Genomic DNA, 22,715 nt, shown 5'->3' on the forward strand with positions numbered 1-22,715 from the left:
CTCAGTGCAGAGTCTGCTTGAGATTCACACTCCCTCTCCCTCTGCCCCTGCCCACACTCGCTCTCTCTCAAATAAATAAAATCTTTAAAAAAAAAAAAAGAGGGGCACCTGGGTGGCTCAAGTCGGTTAAGCAACTGACTCTTGATTTCGGCTTAGGTCATGATCTCAGGGTCATTAAATCAAGCCCCGAATCAGACTCCGCACTCAGTGCAGAGTCTGCTTGTCCCTCTCCCTCCCTCTCTGCGCCCCCCCCACACTCTTTCTCAAATAAATCCTTAAAAAAAAAGGAATGTGGGGCATGGCCCACCTCCCCTCTTAGGACCTCAATTCTTCCCTGGCAGAGCAGGGATATTCATCAATAGTTGTAAGGCAAAGTCAGCACATGAGCTCTGTAAACTGTGACAGCCTATGTAACCCTAACCCCACCACTTACTTCACACCCCAGCACTCTGCCCACTAGCATTCCAGGGTCCAGGCACCAAACTCCCAGACTGCATGATTCAAAATACACATCCCACTAGGCCCCTGAGCCCTCCAAGTTTATAAGGGGAAATGCGGGTATTTTAAAAGCATTTTCCTCCAGAAACACTACAAACACAAAATACACAAAAAAGAGCTTTGTTTATTTGTTTTAAAAGTGAGTTTGGTTATAATGGAAGAAAATGTCACACTGGGGCCTGAAATTACTACATTGGGCTATGTTTGCTTAAGATTAAAAATAGTTTCATCTTCCCTTCCCAGAAGCCTTCCCTCCTGGAAGAAAAAACCCTGACTAGACCATCACCAAGTTCAGAGGTCCCAGAACTAAACGCAAGATCAAGGCAGGCTTAACCCAGTGTTTCTCAGCATCAGATTCCCCACTAACAATTCCCGATCACGACTTGGAAGATACACAGCAAGCCTCACAATGATGCCATCAGCTGTCTGGTCCTTACCTTAGGGCTTAATGCAATAAAAGTGATTTGTATGGGGGCGCCTGGGTGGCTCAGTTCGTTAAGCATCCAACTCTTGGTTTCGGCTCAGATCAGGATCTCATGGGTAGTGGGAGGGAGCCCTGCATTGGGCTCCGCGCTTAGGGGTGGTCTGCTTGGGATTCTCTCTCTCTGCCCCTCCCCTATTGTGTGCACAGGCGCGCACGTGTGCACGTACGCACGCAAGCGTGCACGCTCTCTCTAATAAATGGGTAGGTCTTAAAAAAAAAAAGATTCCTCCCTCTCCCTCTGCCCCTCCCCTCTCTAAAAAAATAAGTAATTCATACGGAGGTAAAACAAATTCCAATAATACAATAGGGCACAAGTGAAAAGCAGGCTTCTTTCCCAGGCCCTCAGGGGGGCAGGCTGGGTTTCCTCGTAGTTGTCCACAAATGGCACATTTAATGTGTCTCTAAATCCATAAACAAGTACGTCTCTCTTTAATTCATTCTTTTTTTTAAGTAGGCGCCACACTGGGCTTTTTTTTTTTTTAAGCTGTCCACAAATGACACACTTAATGTGTCTCTAAATCCACAAACAAGTACATCTCTCTTTAATTCATTCATTTTTTTTTTAAAGTAGCCTCCACACAAGCCCAATGAGGGGCTTAAACTCACGACTCTGAGATCAAGACTTGAGCTGAGATCGAGTTGGATGCTTAACCAACTGAACCACCCAAGCACCCCTCTCTTTAATTCATTTTTCTTTTTAAGATTTTATTTGAGAGAGTGCAAGTGTATGAGCATGAGTAGGGGTGGGGGGAGGCAGAGGGAGAAGCAGACTCCCTGCTGAGTAGGGAGCCCAACACGGGGCTTGATCCCAGGACCCTGAGATCATAACCTGAGCCAAAGGCAAATGCCCAACCGAATGAGCCACTTAGGCGCCCCTCTTTATTTTTTTTTAAAGATTTTATTTATTTGTCAGAGCGAGAGAAAGCACAAGCAGGGAGTGGCAGGCAGAGAGAGAAGAAGGCTCCCCACTGAGCAAGGAGCCCAATGTGGGACTCAATCCCAGGACCCTAGGATCATGACCTGAGCCGAAGGCAGATGCTTAACCAGCTGAGCCACCCAGGTGTCCCTCTTTAATTCATTCTTAAAGCTCAAATGAAATCACATATTTCATAATTGTTCCTTTTTAAATTTTACTATAACTGGGAGACCTCAGCCCCAGTGGCTGGACCCACCTCCTCACTCACCCTTGCTGCTTGTAGCACATCTAAGTGTCTATATCCTGCCTGTTTTGCTCTCAAGGATTTTTTTTTTTTTTTTTGAAGATTTTATTTTATTTATTTGACAGAGAGAGAGAACATGAGAGAGGGAACACAAGCAGGGGGAGTGGGAGAGGGAGAAGCAGGCTCCTTGCCAAGTAAGGAGCCCAATGCAGGACTCGATCCCAGGACCCTGGGATCATGACCTGAGCCGAAGGCAGAGGCTTAGCGACTGAGCCACCCAGGCGCCCCATCACTTTTTTTTAATTAATTTATTTGACGGAGAGAGACACAGCGAGAGAGGGAACACAAGCAGGGGGAGTGGGAGAGGGAGAAGCAGACTCCCCGCTGAGCAGGGAGCCCAATGTGGGGCTCAATCCCAGGACCCTGGGATCATAACCTGAGCCGAAGGCAGACGCCCAATGACTGAGCCACCCAGGTGCCCCAAGGATGTTCTCACTTTTATACTTGCATTCTTCTGGGAGGAAATCTGAGCATAAAATCCTAGATGTGGAACTGCCAGATCAAAGGTTATATATATTAGAATTGACAGATAGTGGCAAAATGCCTTCAATTTACGTTCCTGCCTAAAGATATGGGTGACTTTCCCCTTACTTTCACTAAAACTGAGTTACTGGCAAACTCCTTCATTAACAACATAAGAAGAGGAAGGAGGGTGGGACAGGCTGAAACACATGAGAGAGCAGTTTGCCCCTCTCATATTGGCCATGATGGGCAGCAGGTATCATAAATTCAAACTGGGAGTAGTGGTCAGCCAGCATGACAGTTTGGGAGGGTGAGCATCCAGATGACTAATGAATCAAAACATGGTGCTATGTTTTTCTAGTCAAACTTGACTACCTCAGAGGAAAATTGCTATGGAGAATTTATGGGCGAATGACTCCAAATAATAAGGTATTTGTGGTGCTCTTTGCTCCCATTGTTTCTTCCCTGGACCAGCCCTCTGAACCAGGCCACCTCCTGGGCCCACCCCAGAACAACTCCAGTGCTGAACACAAGGACAGGGGAGGGAAGCTAGAGACTATTTTTGGGCTCCCAAGTCTAATCTTCATCCTGTGGCTTCACTGTTCTGAAAAACATTAACCTTTTCTACATCATTATGTCCAAATCTAAGTTTGATGCCTGTTGTCCTTCAACTGAGGAGTAGGGCCTGACAGAAACGCTGGAGCCCAGCTGTCCTGGAGGTGGCACCCTCCACTCTTGGGGCCCTGGGGAAAGAACCATCTATCCCAAGCCAGTGCAGCCATCCGAGACAGGCAGTGGTGCACCTAAGCACAGAAGTACTCACCAGTCCACACTCATCTTTCAGAGCAGCCTAACTTATACACATGGACAATCAACCCAACAGAAAGTGGTGCCCACAACAACGAAGGACATTCCAAAGTCCTACTAAAGTGACCTTCCCAACTCTATCATGTTAGTTCCTGGTTCGAAGGCTGCCTGGAAAAACCAGGTGACCTAGGCAACTTCACCAAGATGAGGAGTAACAGGAACTGGGAGCCATACCCTGGCATGAGGACCATAATACAAACCCTGGAGAACACCAGGACCAGAGAGAAGGAGCATGAAGCCCTTCAGCAGATGTTATGGTTTACATTATCTTCTAGAGCCATACACCAAACCACTGAGTGATGAAATGACATGTGTCTGAGACATGATTCAAAATTATGTGGGGTGGGGTAGTGGTTGGAATTGTGAGTAGGGATTCACTGTTCTAGTCTTTGAGTGTACTTGAAATTTTCCATAATAAAAAGTTCAAAATAAAATACAACAAGAGGCATATATACAAAATTCCCAGTAATTAAAACATCAAATATATCCAGCAATTCATTCTTAGGTATATAGCAATAGAACACATGGAGAAGAACATTTGTATCAGTGTTATTCGTGATAACACAACCCAAATGTCTACCAACAGGAAGAGCAATAAATTGTGATATATTCATATGAAATACTATACAACAAAAGAGAACTGCTGTACAGAACCACACAGATATCAAGAGATCTAATGTTCACCAAGAAAAAAGCAGACAAATGAGAGTACACACACACTCGATCATTACATGAAGGTGAAGAGCAGCAAAACTAAGCCCAAAGACAGAGGTCAGAAGAGTGGTTACTTTTGGGGAGATGCTGACTTGGGAAAGGCACAATGGAACCTTCTGGGAATGTTCTATATCTTGACCTGAGTGGTATATACATATGTAAAAATGTGTTGAGCTATACATTTATGATTTGTGCATTTAGCTACATGTATAAATTATACTTCAATTTTCACAAAATGGTGACATCAAAAAAAAAAAAAACCCAAATGCTACTAGTTACCAAGAGATTCAGTGAAACAGCTTTATCTATAAAAGAATATATTTTCAAAGCCTGAAGAATGAGAAAACTCAGCTCTGGCCTAGGATAAATTGGCCAGGGCCTACTACCTGCTGACCACCTGAGGTGAAAGCAGGAACTCCCTCTAAGTACTTTCACTGCTCACTGATCACGGACACCAAAGAGCACCAGAGCAGCGAACACCAGGAGACATGGCTTTAACTCCTGCTTTACTGTACCAAGCAAGTAGCCATAGTTGTGTCTCACAAAAATCTGAGTAATTCTATTGTTTTAAAAGATTTATTTATTTGAGAGCGAGAGAAAGAGAGCGCAAGTGCAGGGCAGAGGGGCAGAAGGAGAGGGAGAGGGAGAGAAAGTCTTAAGCAGACTCCTCGCTGAGCGCGGAGCCCCACACAGGGCTGGATCCCACGACCCCGAGCTGAAACCAAGAGTCGGACGCTCAAGAGACTGTGCCACCCAGGCGCCCTCTGAATAATTCAATTTTTAAATGAAATGGTAAAGATCTCTCACACAGGAAATTTGGCACTCCCCTCACCGCCATGCTAGCTGCCTGACACCCACTCCTCTGGGCAGCTCCTGAGCATTGCTAAGCAGCTTCTTCAGCCCTTCCTCCCCTTCCTCCAGCACAGCCCACACCTCCCTGACTCTGGAATTCCTTACATTCTCCTCCCTAAAGGACAACCCTCAGAAAACTTGGGTTCAAACCAAGAAAACAAAACCTGGTCTACCTCCTTAGGCCTAAGCAACCTTAGTGGACAGACACAATGCAGGCAAAAATCTGAATTTACTTGTCTTTGAAATTACTTATGTATACAATAAATGAAATTTTGAATGTGTGAAATAAGAACACAACACACACACACCACAGGCATATGTTAAGTGTCTCAGCCCCAGGGGAAGGCCAGATAAATCCCGGTCCAGTACACGGTACCTCTGCTCGGGGGCAAGTCCCCCTGGCAGGGCAGTGGGCTCAGTACGTAGCATATACGAAGGCTTAGGCTCGCCGCTAGCACAGTCCGTTACCTCCAGATCCTCACAGCAACAGTGATCAGGCAGCGGCTGTCGGAGGGAAGCACAGAGTTGCCCTCACAGCAGACACAGGCTGGGGCTGCCCATCAAATTCTGGGGTAAGCCGGGTGGGGCCTGCAAACAAGAAAGCCAGGGCCAGCTGACAAGTTCCCGGGCCTGGAGCCTGGGCCTATTCTCACACTGAAAGAATCTCTGGCCTCCACATGCCCGCATCTTCAGCCCCCTGCCGGCACATCGGCAGCACTGGCAGCTGACACACCTCCCTATGCTCAAGGGCAGGTTTCTGTCCCCAGAGCTTGAGACCAGCACGTGAGGCCATGACCACAGCCCGCATGAGCCTTCCACTGCTCACCCAGCCCACCGGCCTAATGGCACAGATAGGAGGAAAGACTGGATTCTGGCCATTCTCTATGCTCTACCCATTTCTCCATTTCCTTACCACTGGGGCTGTGCCCTACGAGGAGAAGAAAATCCGCTGAAACAGCTTTCAGACACAGAGAAAATTTGTAAAACACAATACTCATGGGACAGAGTGTGAGGCAACCATTTAAATCATCAAGACCAACACCTCCATTTTACAGATGAGTAAAATGAGGCTTCCACAGTCCCTGAGATGATGAGCAATCAAACCAGATGAGAATCCCTCTCCTAAGCCTCAAACCTTTTTCCCATCAGAACACCATATAGGGCGCCTGGGTGGCTCAGTTGGTTAAGCGACTGCCTTCGGCTCAGGTCATGATCCTGGAGTCCCTGGATCGAGTCCCGCATCGGGCTCCCTGCTACGCAGGGAGTCTGCTTCTCCCTCTGACCCTCCCCCCTCTCATGTGCTCTCTCTCATTCTCTCTCTCTCAAATAAATAAAATCTTTAAAAAAAAATTATACTAGATTTTAAAAAGGAATAAACATTAAAAAAAAAAAAAAAAGAACACCATATAAACAAAGGGAGAAAGGAAAGGAGGAAAGCTGAAGAGAGGGGACAAGAAGAGGGACAGACAGGGAAAGGCAGAGGCATGAGAGTTAGGGGGAAGGGAGGGCCTGAGAGATGGATGGTGCTGTGAGCCCATCCCGGTGAATTAGGGCAGAGGAAACATCCAGGCTCTTCCTCTTGCAACACCTGTCACACCGGTACTGGAGAGACTGGTTTGACGAGGACTGCAGAGCCACGGAGAGGCTGGGCCTGGCTGGGCTGGGCCTGACCTCTCCTCAGGGAAGTGGTGCTCTGGGTACCAGCTGTGAGCAGTGCGGAACAAGAGGAAAGCAGCCCTCCAGACGAAAGATGCAAACCACCCCAGCTGTGCCAGAGGGTCCGAACCTGAGGCTGATCAAAACCTTTGGATCCAGCCGCCAATTCACAGGAAATACGAAGAAGAGCATGCTGACTTGCACCCTAAGACACCATCAGCTAAATCTGGACTGTGGGAAGACTCCCACAGGGAGCCTAAGGGTCCAGGGTCTTGAGCAGATAATTGCAAGGAAAAGGGATAGAGGAGGTATCTGTAGATTAAAGAGACTTAAAAGATAGCTGAAGTTTTAAAAAATGGACAAAATTAAACTACAGTGCCTAAGGATACACATTGGGGAGATAAAACCAAAAAGAGAGAAGGAAATGGATGCAAAGGTAGGTTGGGGGTCACCTCTGAAGGAAGGAGGGAGGGGGCTATAACAAGGATGGGACCCACCAAGGGGCCTCTGGTGGGGCCAGCAAAGCTCTAGTTCTTGACCTTATAATTCACTAAGCTATACTTTTGGGGGGGGGGCAGGTCTTGTTTTCTCCCACGGAGCAGGGAGCCCGATGCGATGTGGGGCTCGATCCCAGGATCCCGGGATCATGACCTGAGCTGAAGGCAGACGCTTAATGACTGAGCCACCCAGGTGCCCCTGGGGTTTCTCCTGTTCTATTGAGAATCAGCTCCTATACAGTGGCCTCCTCTGGACCGCACTGGTTCTGCACTGTCTGGGATGACTCCCAGGCTGGGAGCAGCCCTGTGGGCTCTGCTTCCCCTCTGGCCTCATAGAGGATTTAGAGTGAGCATTTACAGCTTTATTTTCAACTCCCCTCTGGTGGTATCAGGTCATTTTCTTATCTGATAACAACCAACAGCTCTCCCCTCATCTGCCCCTAACACAAAGGTCAGAAACCAAATGCCTCCACTATCTGGAAATCACCAGGAGACTCCCCCACTGGGAACCCAGAGGCAGCTCCCACCCAACACAAAATCATAAAACACAGTGCCTGTATCACCTGAAGGCTGGAAACCAATTTTTGCCTTTAGGACAATTAATCCCTGCTTAGAAGTTGGGCACCGCTCCCTGTACCCTCATCACACTCCAAAAATTTGTGCTCAGTTTGTCCCTCAAGGAGTCAAGGAAGCCCAGAACAGTTCTGATTTCCAGGGAGGATGCTAACTTTACAGAGTAAGGTTCGGACATTCCATACTAAGTTCTTCCTGTTAATAACAACAACAAAAAAAGGTAAAATTCCTGTTCTAAGGAATTCCAACCCTACAGCTCTACTGAATTACATGTTCCAGGTACAGAATCTGCTGCTGCCAACATATAACCAGGAGCACCCACTTGCTCTAGGTCTCTTATAGTGCATGTTGGCTGCAAAGTCAAAGTTTTATAAGTTACCCAGTCAGGAGGTCATATGGTCATGTGCGGAAAAAATAAATACAGGTGTAGTCCTTTGAAAACCAAGGGCTTTCACTCTAAGGCATGCCCTGTAACTAGAAAAGATATCAACACTATACAGAAAAAGAAAACAAAGCATTTCCAATCACTCAACTCACATGGCAACCTTGCTGGTCTACGCTCCTTCTATTTCACTGGTGAGATTCAAGAAAACAAAACTGGGCACCGACAATCTCCAAAGAAACTCCTTAAAAATCTAAACAATGCTGGGGTGCCTGGCTGGCTTGAGTTGGTGGAGCATGCGACTCTTGATCTCAGGGTCGTGAGTCTGAGCCCCACACTGGACGTAGAGATTACTTAAAAAAAAAAAAAAAAAAAATCTAAACAAAGATGATTAGTTAACAGAGGGACCTTGGTCCTCAAACTATTTCAGTCCTCTACTCATCTTGACTGGGGCCAATGCCTCCAAGGACCCCCCCACCCCAACAAGACACCATAGCACTCAAAGCTCCACAGATAAAGGAGCAGTCAATGCAGAGCTGCTTTCTGGGAGGTACCAATGGGCTTGTGTCTAGGTGTGTTTCTATCAAACACTTGCTACATATAAAATCACCTATCACAGGGCACTTGGGTGGCTCAGTCAGTTAAACATCAGATGTCTCAGGTCATGAGTATGGAGCCCTGAAACCCAGCTCCACACTCAGCAGGGAGTCTGCTTCTCCCTCTCCCTCTGCCCCTCCCCCTGCTCATACTCACCCATGCTCCCACTCTCTCTCTCAAGTAAGATTTTTTTTTCAAATAAGATCTTAAAAATCACCTATTATATATGTCATTATAAAACACAATAAAAAACACCCTGAACCCCTAATTCAACCTAAGAAACATAACCAGCCTTTATTAAGTATTAGATTCATAGCTTACACCCAGAAAGCAAAAGGACAAATATAATATTAACAAGCAGCAACTATGGGGTGGTGTAGAGCACATGACCAGCCAACCCTTATTTCCTTCTTTTTTCTTTTTTTGAGTTTTATTTAAGTGATCTCTACACCCAACATGGGGCTCAAACCCAAGATCAAGAGTCAGATGTTCTACTGACTGAGCCAGCCGGGCGCCTTCACAACAGTCTATGGGAAGGATATTCTATTCCAATTTTACTGAGGAAGAGAGGTCAAAGGCCTTACTTAGGGCCACGTTAGGATACAAGGGTCCCAGGGGACTCAGTACATCTGGTAGGTTCCTTCCTCAGGCCCACATTTCTATTGCTGAGGACACTCAGTGTTTTCATCGTCCAACCTCATCACGCTTGTGCCAAAACTCTTGCCGGTCTTGCTAAAATGCAATGACTTTCAGTGATGAGACCTCACCTCTTGGGAAGTCATGACCCCAAATACTATGTATGACCAGGCACTATCTGAAAGAAGTTCTCCTTTAGAACTCAATTCCACCTTACAACAAATGCTGGCATTTGCAGTGGGATCTCAGCATGGCAAGTATGTTTTATTCCTTTATTTGATAAAAACAAAATGCCACTCCCAATGCTAAAACAGAAAAAAGAAATGTATCACTCTGCTCTGGCAGAAGGATAAAATGAGCTAGATTTTTTCTCCCTCTAATAAAAGGAAAAAAAAGGGGGGGGGGGTAGGAGGAAGGCAAACACCCAGGGCAGTGCTAGTGCCAGATGCAGCTTCCTAAGACACTCCCACAGAAGACAAAGAAATCAGACATACTGAAGCATCATGGAAAGAAGGGAATTATTTTACTCAGATAATCAACAACAATTTACAGGACCATTCCAAAATCTCCCTAATCTGGGTTTTACAGGAACAAATTTCTCGGCAGCCATCCACGCAATCATACAGACTTCATGTAGAAAAGCCCTTAGCAAACTTCAAGAGGGCCTAATCGGGCCTTTTCCATCTTCCTGCCACACCAGCTCACTCACCTACTCCTCGCAGAACCTACTAAAGCACAACAGCTGTCCACACATCTGGCTCCCTGTCTGAAGCTAACACCCTGAAAAAGAAGCAGCTCTGTCTGTCCACTCACCAAAACTGTAAATACCTCATACTTCTTTTTTCCAGGGACACACTATCCTGGGGTCAAGAGAACTGCCCGATGGGTCAGGAAGGCAGTCTGGTATCAGCGGAGTACCCATATCCAGACAAACTGTTTTTTAAAAAGCTGAATCCCTCTGGCTTCCCCTAACTGGAGAATCATATTCTGGCATTTCATCTTCAACGAGTTCTACAGCTGATGAAGGCTAAAACAAATATTTTCCAGCTTTATTGAGATATAATTGAAGGCCAAAATAAATTTTTAAAAATTTAAAGTCTAATTTCACTCACAAATAGATTAATCCTATGCTTCCCAGAGGATTCCAAACATAATTAAAGGCCTGGAGGGAGTGCCCAGCCTCCTGTGACCAGCACTAAGCCACCCTTGGGAGCAGCAGGGAGCAGCAGGCCTGCTTCTCCAAATATGGCCTCAAATCTGCTGCAAGAGTGAGCTCAGGCCTGCATAGGGGTCCACAAGAATGTTTATCAAGACGTGACAAAAGAGGGCAGACGTAGGGGCAAACAAAGCACAAGGACCGTCCCTCAGAACAGTCCTGAAAGGCAGGGCCGCATGGAAGGAAGGGACTGTTGGCTGGGCCCTCAGCACCCAGTAACCACAGCAGAAAGGGCAGAGGCCACAGCAGACCTGACACTGCCGTGGACAATGGGCCCCATTCTCCCTGGAAGCTCATGGCAGGAGGGGAGAGGGGAGGCAAGGACATTCCTTCACCCCCTCACACAGAGGGAACACCCCCTCACACAGAGGGAAAGGGCATAGGGAGCCCAGGGCGCCAGACGCCTGCGTAAGAAGAAAACATGAGCAGCCATTTTCCTTTCCAGCTTTCTGAATCAAAATGAAACGCCTCCTAAAAACAACCAGAGGAGAGACCTGAAGTGCCATCTGATTAAGGTGGCCTTATATAAGAGTCCCCTCTCTGGTCAGCAGTGCCCAACCAGAAGGGAAAAAAAACTCAGAGCTTTGAGGGGACAAGCACCCAACAGGCCCTGTCAGCTCAGGGCTGGCACTGCAAGCAGAAGAATCAACTTTTCCTGCTAAGGATTTCTTCCCGGCACCAAGGAATCCAGTCACTTTTAAAGTACTTGAAAACTGGAGGGGCGCCTGGGTGGCTCAGTTGGTTAAGCGACTGCCGGTCGCTCCAGGTCATGATCCTGGAGTCCAGGGATCGAGTCCCACATCGGGCTACCAGCTCAGCGTGAAGCCTGCTTCTCCCTCTGACCTTCTCCCCTTTCATGCTGTTTCTCGCTCTCTCCCCCAAATAAATAATTCAATAAAATCTTTAAGAAAAAAAAAAAATAAAGTACTTGAAAACTGGAAAAAGCACATCTTCGGACTGGCAGACACAGTATTTTAAGTCTATACTGTTGACCCTTCTGACAAAATATTGTGATCTTTTCCAGGTAAGCTGGTAGCACAAATCCAGAAGAGAGAGTGAGACAGGAATCCTACTGTTATCTATCTGTGACTTTAATGAATTCTATTTTTAGATCTTTAATGAGCTTCTCTTCTAGTCTCCTCCCACCAAATTTCTCTACTCAGGCAATTCAATCTTCCCAACACTGCTCAGTCTAAAAATATGTAAGACACTTATTCAGGCATGCTTAACATAACAGGTAGAGCAAAGTTCTCTATACTTCCTCACTTTCCACAAGACTCAGAATCCACCCCTGCTCAAGGGCTACTCATCAGACTGGTCTCCGTTATTTAAAAATCCAGTAAGCAAGACTCCCTGAGGTCAGGGCAGATCTGATGCAAAGACAACCTACCAGCCCAAACAAGAGTATACACAGGATTTTTACAGTGAGGAGAGATGCATGTTTTATGGAGGCATTCTGTAGTAAAACAAAGACCCAGAAAATGGATGATGTCCCAGATTCTGATTAATAGCCAAATTAAAAGGAAATGCTATTTGGAATTCCATTATTGACTGTATAATTTTTCTTGGCAATAATTGGCTAGACGATCAACCCAGTCCTGGAGAACAATTGAGCGAAGTAAGAGGCATTTATGACAACCAAGGCAAAACTGGTTCATTCTGCTATAGACAGCCTTGGGAATCTTCTTAAGTAATCCCGCATCAACCCCTAGAATGCTTGGGGGGAAATGCTCCCAGCACAGAGAGAGGTAAAACAGAAACAATTCTATCATTTGCAAAAACAAACATCTTCCAAGTCCACTAATCTGTTTCAATACATAGATACCAACTATTAGAAAGAAGTCTGGGGGCACCTGGCTGGCTCAGTCAGTAGAGCATGCGACTCTCGATCTCAGGTCGTGAGTTCAAGCCCCATGTTGGGTATAGAACTTACAAAAAAATTAAAAATAAAATAAAATAAAAAAGAAAGAACTCTGTTAGAAGTGTTTCTTGTTTATAGATTCCCATACTCCATATACAAAAATTCAACACCCATAGAAATGAAGAGCAAATGCCAAACAGGGGACCAAGCTGGGCACTGACCGTTATTTCCCTGACTACAACACATCCTTCCAAGTGTCTCACTTGTCCTTGAGCTCCCCTCAATTGGCACCCTCCCCTATACTTAGGGTATCCAAAGGCTGTGAATGTCTCAGAAGAATGAATCTGTGGCTACACATACCCCCAGTGGCAGAGAACACTGACTGAGTCTGGGCCTCTGCATGGCTATAAAGATCGCTCTTCCATGCAAGTCACAGAAAAGGGACTAGGGAAAAACATACACCATACTTAAAAATAAAGACCAATACAAACCTGCCTCACTTGACATTATAGGTGTGCTCCTGCAAAACTCTAAGTCATGTCTCACTCTTTTTAAAAGCTTTGTATTTAATATGGTGATAAAAGAGATTATTTTTAAAAAAACCTTAATGCCCAAAGATGTTAACAGCAACATTATTATTCAAAGTAAGAAACAACCATCTAAGAACTAGAGACAGGTTAACCATTAGAAATGTCATATTTCTAGGGGCGCCTGGGTGGCTCAGTCGTTAAGCGCCTGCCTTCGGCTCAGGTCATAATCCCAGGGTCCTGGGATCGAGCCCTGCATTGGGCTCCCTGCTCAGCGGGAAGCCTGCTTCTCTCTCTCCCACTCCCCCTCCTGCTTGTGTTCCCTCTCTCACTGTGACTTTCTCTGTCAAAAAAATAAATAAAATCTTAAAAAAAAAAAGTTATATTTCTAGAACATAGCTCATGCTATAATGCTAGGAGAAAAGCAGAATAAAAATGAAATCTTTGCTCTAACCTAAACTCAGTAAAAGTGCTGCCCAAGGTCTACTGGAGGACAGCCAGGTCTCAGGGGATAATGGCTGTTCTAGGGAGAACTGGGGATTGAAGGGATGGATGGAAGAAGGCTTTTCCCTGTATAATCCTTTTGAACTTTCTGAGTTCGTACCATGTGTTGGTATTTCCTACTTAAAGAAAGACTAGGAGCGCCTGGCTGGCTCAGTCGGAAGAACATGGGACTCTTGATCTTGGGGTTTGAGTTCAAGCCCCATGTAGGGTGTAGAGATTATTAAATAAAACTTTTTTAAAAAAGACTAAAATTGGGAGACAAAGGATTTTTCCTTTCTTTTCTACTTTTTATTTTCCAAATTTCTTAAAGATTTTATTTATTTATTTGCGAGAGAGAGCAGGGGTAGGAGCAGAGGGGGAGGGAGAGAGACAAGGAGACTCGGTGCCATGCACGGAGCCCCACGTGGGGCTCGATCTCAAGACACTGAGATCATGGCCTGACTGAAACCAAGAGTTTAACCAACTGAGCCACCAGGGCACCCCCCAAATTTCTTATTTTAAATATATGCATTACTTGATGCAGCTTTTTCCCCACTATAGTGTTTTAAAATTCCATAATCGGGACGCCTGGGTGGCTCAGTTGGTTAAGCGACTGCCTTCGGCTCAGGTCATGATCCTGGAGTCCCAGGATCGAGTCCCACATCAGGCTCCCTGCTTCTCCCTCTGACCCTCCCCCCTCTCTCATGTGCTCTCTCTCTCTCTCTCTCTCTCAAATAAATAAAATCTTTAAAAAAATAAAATAAAAATAAAATTCCATAATCATTTTGCCAAGTATGGAGGTATCCATCATCTTTCTTTTGCAGAAATCTCTCTGAAATTTTCAAATACCTTACCTCACCTTCTAGTGCTAGGCTGCTTTAAAAGCCTTATCTTGGGGCACCTGAGTGGCTCAGTCATTAAGCGTCTGCCTTCCGCTCGGGTCATGATCCCAGGGTCCTGGGATCAAGCCCTGCATCAGGCTATCTGCTCAGCGGGAAGCCTGCTTCTCCCTCTCACACTCCCCCTGCTTGTGTTCCCTCTCTCGCTGTCTCTCTGTCAAATAAATAAATAAAATCTTAAATAGATAGATAGATAGATAAATAAATAAATAAATGAATGCATGCATGCATGCCTTATCTTCCTGAAGAGCAGAGGCCCTGGAGGAAAAGAAGGATCCAATATTGGTGAATGCCCACAACCAAAACAGAATTACACCAAAGGAAGTGGGGAATGCCACTCAGTCTCCAGTCCACACCACCAATGAAAACTAAATGTTTTCTATAGAATTAATCCAGGACCAAAAATTATTAACAATTTCAAAGATAAAAAATAATTCCAGTAGGGGTGCCTGGCTCGCTCAGTCAGTAGAGAATGAGACTTTTGATCTCAGGGTCATGAGTTTGAGCCCCATGCTGGGCACAGAGATTACTTAATAAAAAATAATAATAATAATTTTTAAAAAAATTCTGTGGCACCTGGGTGGCTCAGTAGGTTAAGCGTCTGCCTTCGGTTCAGGTCATGATCCCAGGGTCCTGAGATCCAGCCCTGTGTAGCAGGGAGCCTGCTTCCCCCTCTCCTGCTCCCCCTGCTTGTGCTCGCTCTCTCACTCTCTGTCAAATAAATAAATACGGGGCGCCTGGGTGGCTCAGATGGTTAAGCGTCTGCCTTCGGCTCGGGACATGATCCCAGGGTCCTGGGATCAAGCCCCACATCGGGCTCCTGGCTCAGCAGGGAGCCTGCTTCTCCCTCTCCCTCTGCTTCTCCCCCTGCTCATGCTCTCTATCTCTCTATCTCTCTGTCTCAAATGAATAAATAAAATCTTTTTTAAAAATGCTAAAAATAAATAAAATCTTTTAAAAATATAAATAAATAAATAAAAATTTAAAAATTCCAATATCTAAAACTTAGTGATATTTTAACCTCAATGCTATGATGTGTAGGACAAAGACATTCAGTCATAAAAGTGATTTTTTACATTCAGCTGATTGTTCCCACTAGAAGCCTGCTTTTAAAATAAAAGTTTAAAAAAAATTTAAAAATAGGGCGCCTGGGTGGCTCAGTTGGTTGGGCGACTGCCTTCGGCTCAGGTCATGATCCTGGAGTCCCTGGATCGAGTCCCGCATCGGGCTCCCTGCTTGGCAGGGGGTCTGCTTCTCCCTCTGACCCTCCCCCCCTCTCATGTGCTCTCTCTCATTCTCTCTCTCTCAAATAAATAAATAAAATCTTTAAAAAAAAAAAAAAAAAAAAAAAATTTAAAAATAAATAAAATATAAGTATAAATTGGGGTGCCTGGCTGGCTTAACATGTGGCTCTTGATCTCAGGGTTGTAATTTCAAGCCCTACTTAGGCTGTAGAGATTGCTTAATAAACTTAAAATAAATTTTAATTTTTTTTAAAATAAAAGTATAAATTAAGTTACCATACTGCTAAAGTTTCATTCAGATTTACTTCACTCCAGCAGATAACTCAGAACAGCTTCACCAACTTAGATACCTTCAGTTTATGATACTGTCCCACTGCGTCCCATCCATCTTCCTACCCCAGACAGAGAGCAAAGCTAAGAAAATGCTTAGCTATCAAACCCAAGAAACAGGAAAATAGGAAACCCTATTCATCAAAGCTAAATTAAGCCCTCTGGCTGGTATAATTTTGTAAACTACTCTAAAATCCTATTTATAGAAATTGCTATCTGAGCAATATTACTAATGATCAGAGTGAAATAGGACGGTCAAAAAGCAAAGCAGGTTATGTGACTCGTAGGAAGACTGCTTTCGATTAGTACCCAAAGGCATGGACACAGAAAGACCCACTGGGAAAGGACCAGATTAATCACTTATATATTCAAAACCACTATCACCTTACTCCAGGCCTGGAGTGTCAACACAGGAAAAGCAGAAAAAGATGGAGGCTTAAGAACTAACAGCACAGGGGCGCCTGGGTGGCTCAGTCGAGTTAAGCATCTGCCTTCGGCTCAGGTCATGATCCTGGGGTCCTGGGATTGAGCCCCGCATCGGGCTCCCTGCTCTGAGGGAGGCCTGCTTCTCCCTCTCCCACTCCCCCTGCTTGTGTTCCCTCTCTCGCTGTGTCTCTCTCTCTCTGTCAAATAAATAAATAAAATCTTTAAAAAAAAAAAAAAAAGAACCAACAGCACAGTAACACTGGCAAAGGCAAAGAAACACTCTTTAATAGGGAGGAGGAAGAAAACTTACCCCAAAAAAGGATGGAGAAATCCTTGACCAATTCACAGGACACACTGAAGAACACATTACCTCAATTTATTCTCACTTTTAGTTCCCTTGAGGTTCAATGGTCTCTAGTCCCCATTTGGACCCCTTCAATGTTCAAACCAGCATTTCTTACTTCTCTAATACTCTGGAAGCCTCCAGCCTCCAAGCAGTCACACTCCGCAGTGACTCCAGTCTAAACAACACACCCAGAGCACCTGGATATTGAATCAAACTTCTCTTCACTGACCTCCTGTATAGGCTAGGAAAAAAACTCATAAGGCAGGGCGCATCGGTGGTTCAGTCCTTAGAGCATCCAACTTTTGGTTTCTGCTCAGGTCATGATCTCAGGGTCTTGAGATTCTCTCCCCCTCCATCTGCCCCTCTCCCTCTACTGTGCACACACGCGCGCTCTCTCTCTCTCAAATAAATATTTGGAAGAAAAAAAAAACTCACAAGGCCTCACTCTTATTCTTGCCCATCCACTAAATGGGTCTATCACCACTTGCCATTCCACTACGCTAGTTGTACACCTCTTATCAAGAAGGCTATGACCAAAATAAAAACTCAAAAAGGCAAGCAAGGTAAAGGGTGTCCAATTTCACACTATCATGGGCCACCTTTAGTTTACTCTGCACAGGTCAAGTGTGCAAACCAATGACCATTCTTTCAATGAATCCACTTGAAAGCCACATCATCCTTGCTACGATTCTGAGTCTCCCAAACTGCAGACATTTCATATATATGTGTGTGTGTGTATATATATATTTTTAAGTAGGCTCCATGCCCAGCATGGTGCTTGAACTCACGACCCTGAGATCAAGCCCTAAGCTGAGGCTGAAAGTCAGACACTTAAGCAAGTGAGCCACTCAGGTGCCCCCAATTTTTTTAATTCATATTTTTTTATTAAGTAGACCCCACGCCCAGTGTGGGGTCCAATGCAGGGCTGGAACTCATGACCCCAAGATCTAAACTGCAGACATTTTAAAAGACACTAGTTCCCTACCCACCAAGTGGGTCAACAAATCACGGTTTCTCCTCCCTGAGTACACCCCTTCCTTGCCATTTCTTTCAACCACCCTTTCTACCTCCTTTTTTTTTTTTTTAAAGATTTTATTTATTTATTTGACAGAGAGAGACACAGCGAGAGAGGGAACACAAGCAGGGGGAATGGGAGAGGGAGAAGCAGACTCCCCGCGGAGCAGGGAGCCCGATGTGGGACTCCATCCCAGGACCCTGGGACCGTGACCTGAGCCGAAGGCAGATGCTTAATGACTGAGCCACCCAGGCGCCCCTACCTCCTTCTTTATACATCTACTTTCTACCTCCTTCAACTGCACCCCTGCAACAGACTCAAAACTGGGACACAAGCACTATCCCACTCAGAACTTCCAGGGACATCCCACTGGCCCAGCTGAACCTTTCATGTCAGCCTTTGCCCCACTTTTCCCCAAGGACACTTCCTTTGGCTCTACTCCTTGGTCCTCAGGCATGGCCTGGTCTTTCACTCCTCCACCTTTTTCAGGTCACCCAAGGACAGCCCCTCATCTCACCTGCCTGCCACAGACTCAGCCTTCCCCTCGTTTTGCAGTCTAGGCGCCCCTGTTTATTCCGAGTCTCTCAAGTCCTTACCAGTGCTTGGCTGATGCTGGCTTACATTCCACTGTCACCTCCTGCCCCTTCTATTCAACGGTAGATCCCTGATGATACCAGCACCATTCAGGTCCCTAATGTCTGCTGAACTGCCTTCATGTTGAACCTTCTTTCTCTCTCCTCATGCCCCCGCTGACCACTGTCCTTGTTCAGGTCCCCAGTCTCCTTACTGGACCACAGGAGTAACCAACTTGCCTCCAGTCCAGTCTCCACAGTCACAATGGGGGCTTTTTTTTTATATTAAAAAAAAAAGTTTTTAAATAAATGTTATGCCCAGCATGGGGATCAAACACACAACCCCAAAAGCAAGAGTCCCATGTTTCACTGACTGAGCCAGGCACCCCAGGGTCACTTCTTAAAACCACCACAGCTGTGCTCCAAGACCTTCAAACCGCCACAGCTGTGCTCCAAGTTCCTTCTGGTTCCAAGCCAACCTTCTAGAACATACAAAAAAGGTGCCCTGTCTTCTCTCTCCCCACTCCTTGCCTCTGTTCACTTCTTTTCCTTCCACAGAGTTGTGACCTTCCTGCCATCAACTCCTTCACCAATCAAACCACTAACCTTTCTTGAGGGTCCAGTTCAATTGAAATCCCACCCTAAAGCCTGCCCTCCCCAGCCTAGGACCCAGACTCCTTGGCTTACTTCAGCATAGTGCCCAGAGCACCAGTAGAGGCCCCAAGAAAGCTCAGACAAATCCTAGTTTCTGAGAATGGTCCCTCACAGCATGTTCCTGGAGTTCTGTGTGCAGTCCCTGATCACTGCTCCCATATTGCCCTGGCATTGTGCCCACCACCAAACACCTGGGCTTGGTCTTCACTAGAGAAGCACCCAACCAAGGCTACCATCATCAGTCTGATGCAACACAAACACAGGTGGGCATAGCCAAACGTTCAACCTGGATTCAAATCCTGACTGCCACATGATGACAGCCGTGTGTCCTTGGGAACATTCCCTCATCTAGGACTCTGCTTCCTCAGTCAATATAAAGGATTCTCATAACCATTAGCAATGATGCACATAGACCAGAAACAGAAGGCCCTTGACTGTGGCTGATGTATTCTATCACATCACTGACCCTCAGAAAGCAGGAAAGGCTGGAACAACTGTGAGATAAAGAGATGAACATACTCTCATCTGCGTCAAGAATGAACACACCTCTTAAAAAAAAAAAAGAAAAGAATGAACACACCTCTGAGATGGATACAACAGCCCTGCCCAACAGGAAATGCAATGCCTCAAGTTCAAGAGATAAGATTTTTAACAATCAAGGGCGCCTGGGTGGCTCAGTCGTTAAGCGTGTGCCTTCCGCTCAGGTCATGATCCAGGGGTCCTGGGATCGAGCCCCACGTTGGGCTCCTGCTTCTCCCTCCCCCAATCCCCCTGCTTGTGTTCCCTCTCGATGTGTCTCTGTCAAATAAATAAATAAATAATCTTTAAAAAAAAAAAAGATTTTTAACAATCAAATGCCATGCCTCTTCTTTCCTAAACAATCTCAGTCTAAGTGGCTCCAGGGTCCCCCTCTTACCCCACCACTCTCAGTGTTTAACAGACACCAGCTAACTTGCAGAACATATAGTTAAATCCTTGGTCATGCTTAGTCTTCTGACCCACACATTCCTGAATACAGGCTTCTTCTCCCTGCCCCCCCACAACCCCAGCTTGGCATTCCCTTGGCTCAACCTTTTCAGCCTCTCAGCTGGCTCCTCCTCCCTCCTCATCTCTCCTCTACTGGCTGACCTCACAGCCAGAGGTCCTGAACCCCTCCTCTCCCTGACACTACCTATGTGGCCACCAGCAACATCTTTCTAAACATAGGTCTGGACCCTGCCACTCCACTAGTTTAAAAGCCTTCTCAGGCTTCTGCACCCTGAGGATAAAGTCTGAACTCCCAAGCACAATGAGAAAGGCCTAGAGATCCCACTCGCCAAGCTGGAGGACTCACAGGTGCTATTTTAGGAGCTCATGTACATGTGGTTCCCTGTGTCCAGACCTTGCTGTCCCCCAGCTAATTCCTGCTGGCCCTGCAAGCCTCAGCTTAGGAATTCCCTCTCCTCAGGCTCCCAAAGCACCATGTGAGCACACTTAGTGGGCAGATACTATCAATCATAGGTTCCTTAATCCCCACTGTCCCTGAAACTGTGTTCCTTAAGGGCAGAACCAGCCTCTTTTACATGGGTACCCTGAACCTACCACAAAATTAGGCCAAATAGTGAAGCCAAATATTCATTAAATGAATGAATGTATTTTGCCACAAATCAACTTTTCCAAGAACAGTTAAGACTTGCTTTCTTCCTCTTTCAACCAAGGCTCATATCAACAAGAGCTTTCATGTTCCAACCAGGTGTTTGTTGCCTATATAGTACTGCTTACTCTTCCTTTCATACAGTATCCCACAGGCTTTGAACAGGCTCACACTATGCATCCTACTCTCTCCTCAAATCTGATTTCTCTAAGAAATGGCTCCTCAGCCTCCTTTAAACATGCAGGCCATGAGCTCTTATTTCTTGGCTCCACAGCAAAGTTCAATTCAACTTCTCCATACTCCAACTAGAGATTTTTATGTCTCCAAGGTTGAATCTTTTTTAAAACAGGGACATTCCAAAATTATCATGTCTCTGAACACTAAGCATAGAACAACCTGATAAAGTTACAATATCCCATCTACACCAGACTCCAAAACACCTGGTAGCACATCCAACTCTTTATCTGGGCTTATGTCCTATAAACACCACCTCCCTGCACTGAGTCTGGGTTCCATGCCAGGAATCGCTTCTCCTCGCTTATTTAGGGAAATAGCAGGCCCGGCTCTTAAGTTAGAACTTTAGGCTATAAACGTGTTGTCCCAGGCTCTAGCTTCCACCAAAGCAAAACTTCATGATCATCATTAAAACTAATTCTGAAGTAAGTCAGTTTACAAACCTAAGAGCTTCACATGTCATAGAGATTAAAATATGCATTTTTAATTAGCACTTGAGTTTGTATGAAATTAACTCGGAATTTTTGGCAGGATTCTAAGCCGAGACAGCATTTTCTCTGGAGACACTTTACACATACACCCGCTGGTCAATCTGGTTTTCCAAACACCAAGTAAAAAGGTGAAAAGGCAGGAGGCTTCCAAAGAAGCTCAAGAGTGTGTGAGTGTGAGTGTGTGTGTGTGTGAGTGTGAGTGTGGCGGGGGGGAAGGGGAATGACCCCAAGGCTCTGAGCAGCTCGTGTGTGTGTGTGTGTGTGTGTGTGTGTGTGGCGGGGGGAGAGGGGGTGACCCCAAGGCTCTGAGCAGCTCAGGTCCCAGCGGCTGCGGCGCCCTTCCACGCCTCCTGCGGGGGATCAATGCCCCATCCTCCGGCTTCCGCCCAACTGGGCCGCGCGACCACCCTCTTTGCAAGCCCAGGGGGCGGCCCAAAGGCCGTACACGCCTGTGGCCAACGCGCAGGCCCCGCGTTCCCCGGAGCGCGGGCCGGGCTGAGGCCTGGCCCATCGCCGCGGCGCGGAGCCCGGGCCCGGCCGCGGAACGCCCTGAGCCTTCGCCTGAGGGGCCGAGAGGAGGGGGGCGGCTCCCCCCGGGCCGCGCCGCTGCCTCACCCGCAAAGACGTCCACAACCGTGTCCCCACCCCGGGCCAAACCGCGAGCAGCAGGTGTTCCTCGGGAGGCTCGGCCGGCCACGGGGATGGGGGCTTGGGCTGCCAGGCTCGGCGGCAGGGGACGGGCGGCGCACTCACCGAGCGCCGGCGGGCGGGCCGCGGCAGGTGTTTGCTCCTCCCGGCCGCAAGACGCCGCGCCGCCGCCGCTCCCCGGGGACTCGGCGCCAAGCTGCCGTCGCCGCCGCTGCCGCCGCCGAGCCCGAGGAGCGCGAGCGCCGCACCGCAGCCTCCGCGCGAGCACGTACCGGGCGGTGAGAGGGCGACGAGCGCGAGGGCGGGGCGCGCGGCCGGAGCCTAGCAACCGCCTGACACGCGAGTGCCGCAACCAATCCCGCCGCCAGCTCCGCGCGGCATCGACCAGCAGTCCGCGCGACGCCCGCTTCTGCCTGCGTCCGCCGCCCCGCAGCGCGCCGCACCCGCGCACAGGCCCCGCCTCCATCCGCGCCGCTTTGCTCATTGGCCCGCCACGCCCCCGCCCGAAAAGACACGCCCCACCCTGGAAGCCACGCCCCGCGGCCGGCCGGGTCCGTCCCCGGGACACGCCCCGGCCCGTCCGGGTTGCCCCCAGCCCTCTCGTCTGGTAGTGGGGGGAGGGGCAGGGGCGCCCCGCCCAACCTCAGGCCTTCGGGCCACTGAGACTCGTCCCTCCGACCCAGGGTGGTCGGGCTCGA

The 22,715-nt window shown here is 47.2% G+C and overlaps 1 protein-coding gene across 3 annotated transcripts in view; it reads right to left on the minus strand.

Moving 5' to 3' along the window:
* DAG1 (dystroglycan 1) overlaps positions 1–22,444 on the minus strand; it is a 66,607-nt gene extending 44,163 nt beyond the window's left edge. Inside the window, exon 1 of one of the 3 annotated variants that reach the window (XM_036100548.2) lies at positions 22,290–22,444. The gene's annotated coding sequence lies outside the window, so the exon portion shown is untranslated. Of the gene's footprint in view, positions 1–21,984; positions 22,092–22,122 lie in introns of those variants that run through there. The other 2 variants (XM_036100547.2, XM_078078154.1) reach the window with 2 other exon arrangements.
* Positions 22,445–22,715: the final 271 nt, after the last annotated feature.

Source organism: Halichoerus grypus, chromosome 1 (genome assembly GCF_964656455.1).
Source record: "Halichoerus grypus chromosome 1, mHalGry1.hap1.1, whole genome shotgun sequence".
NCBI lineage: Eukaryota > Metazoa > Chordata > Mammalia > Carnivora > Phocidae > Halichoerus > Halichoerus grypus.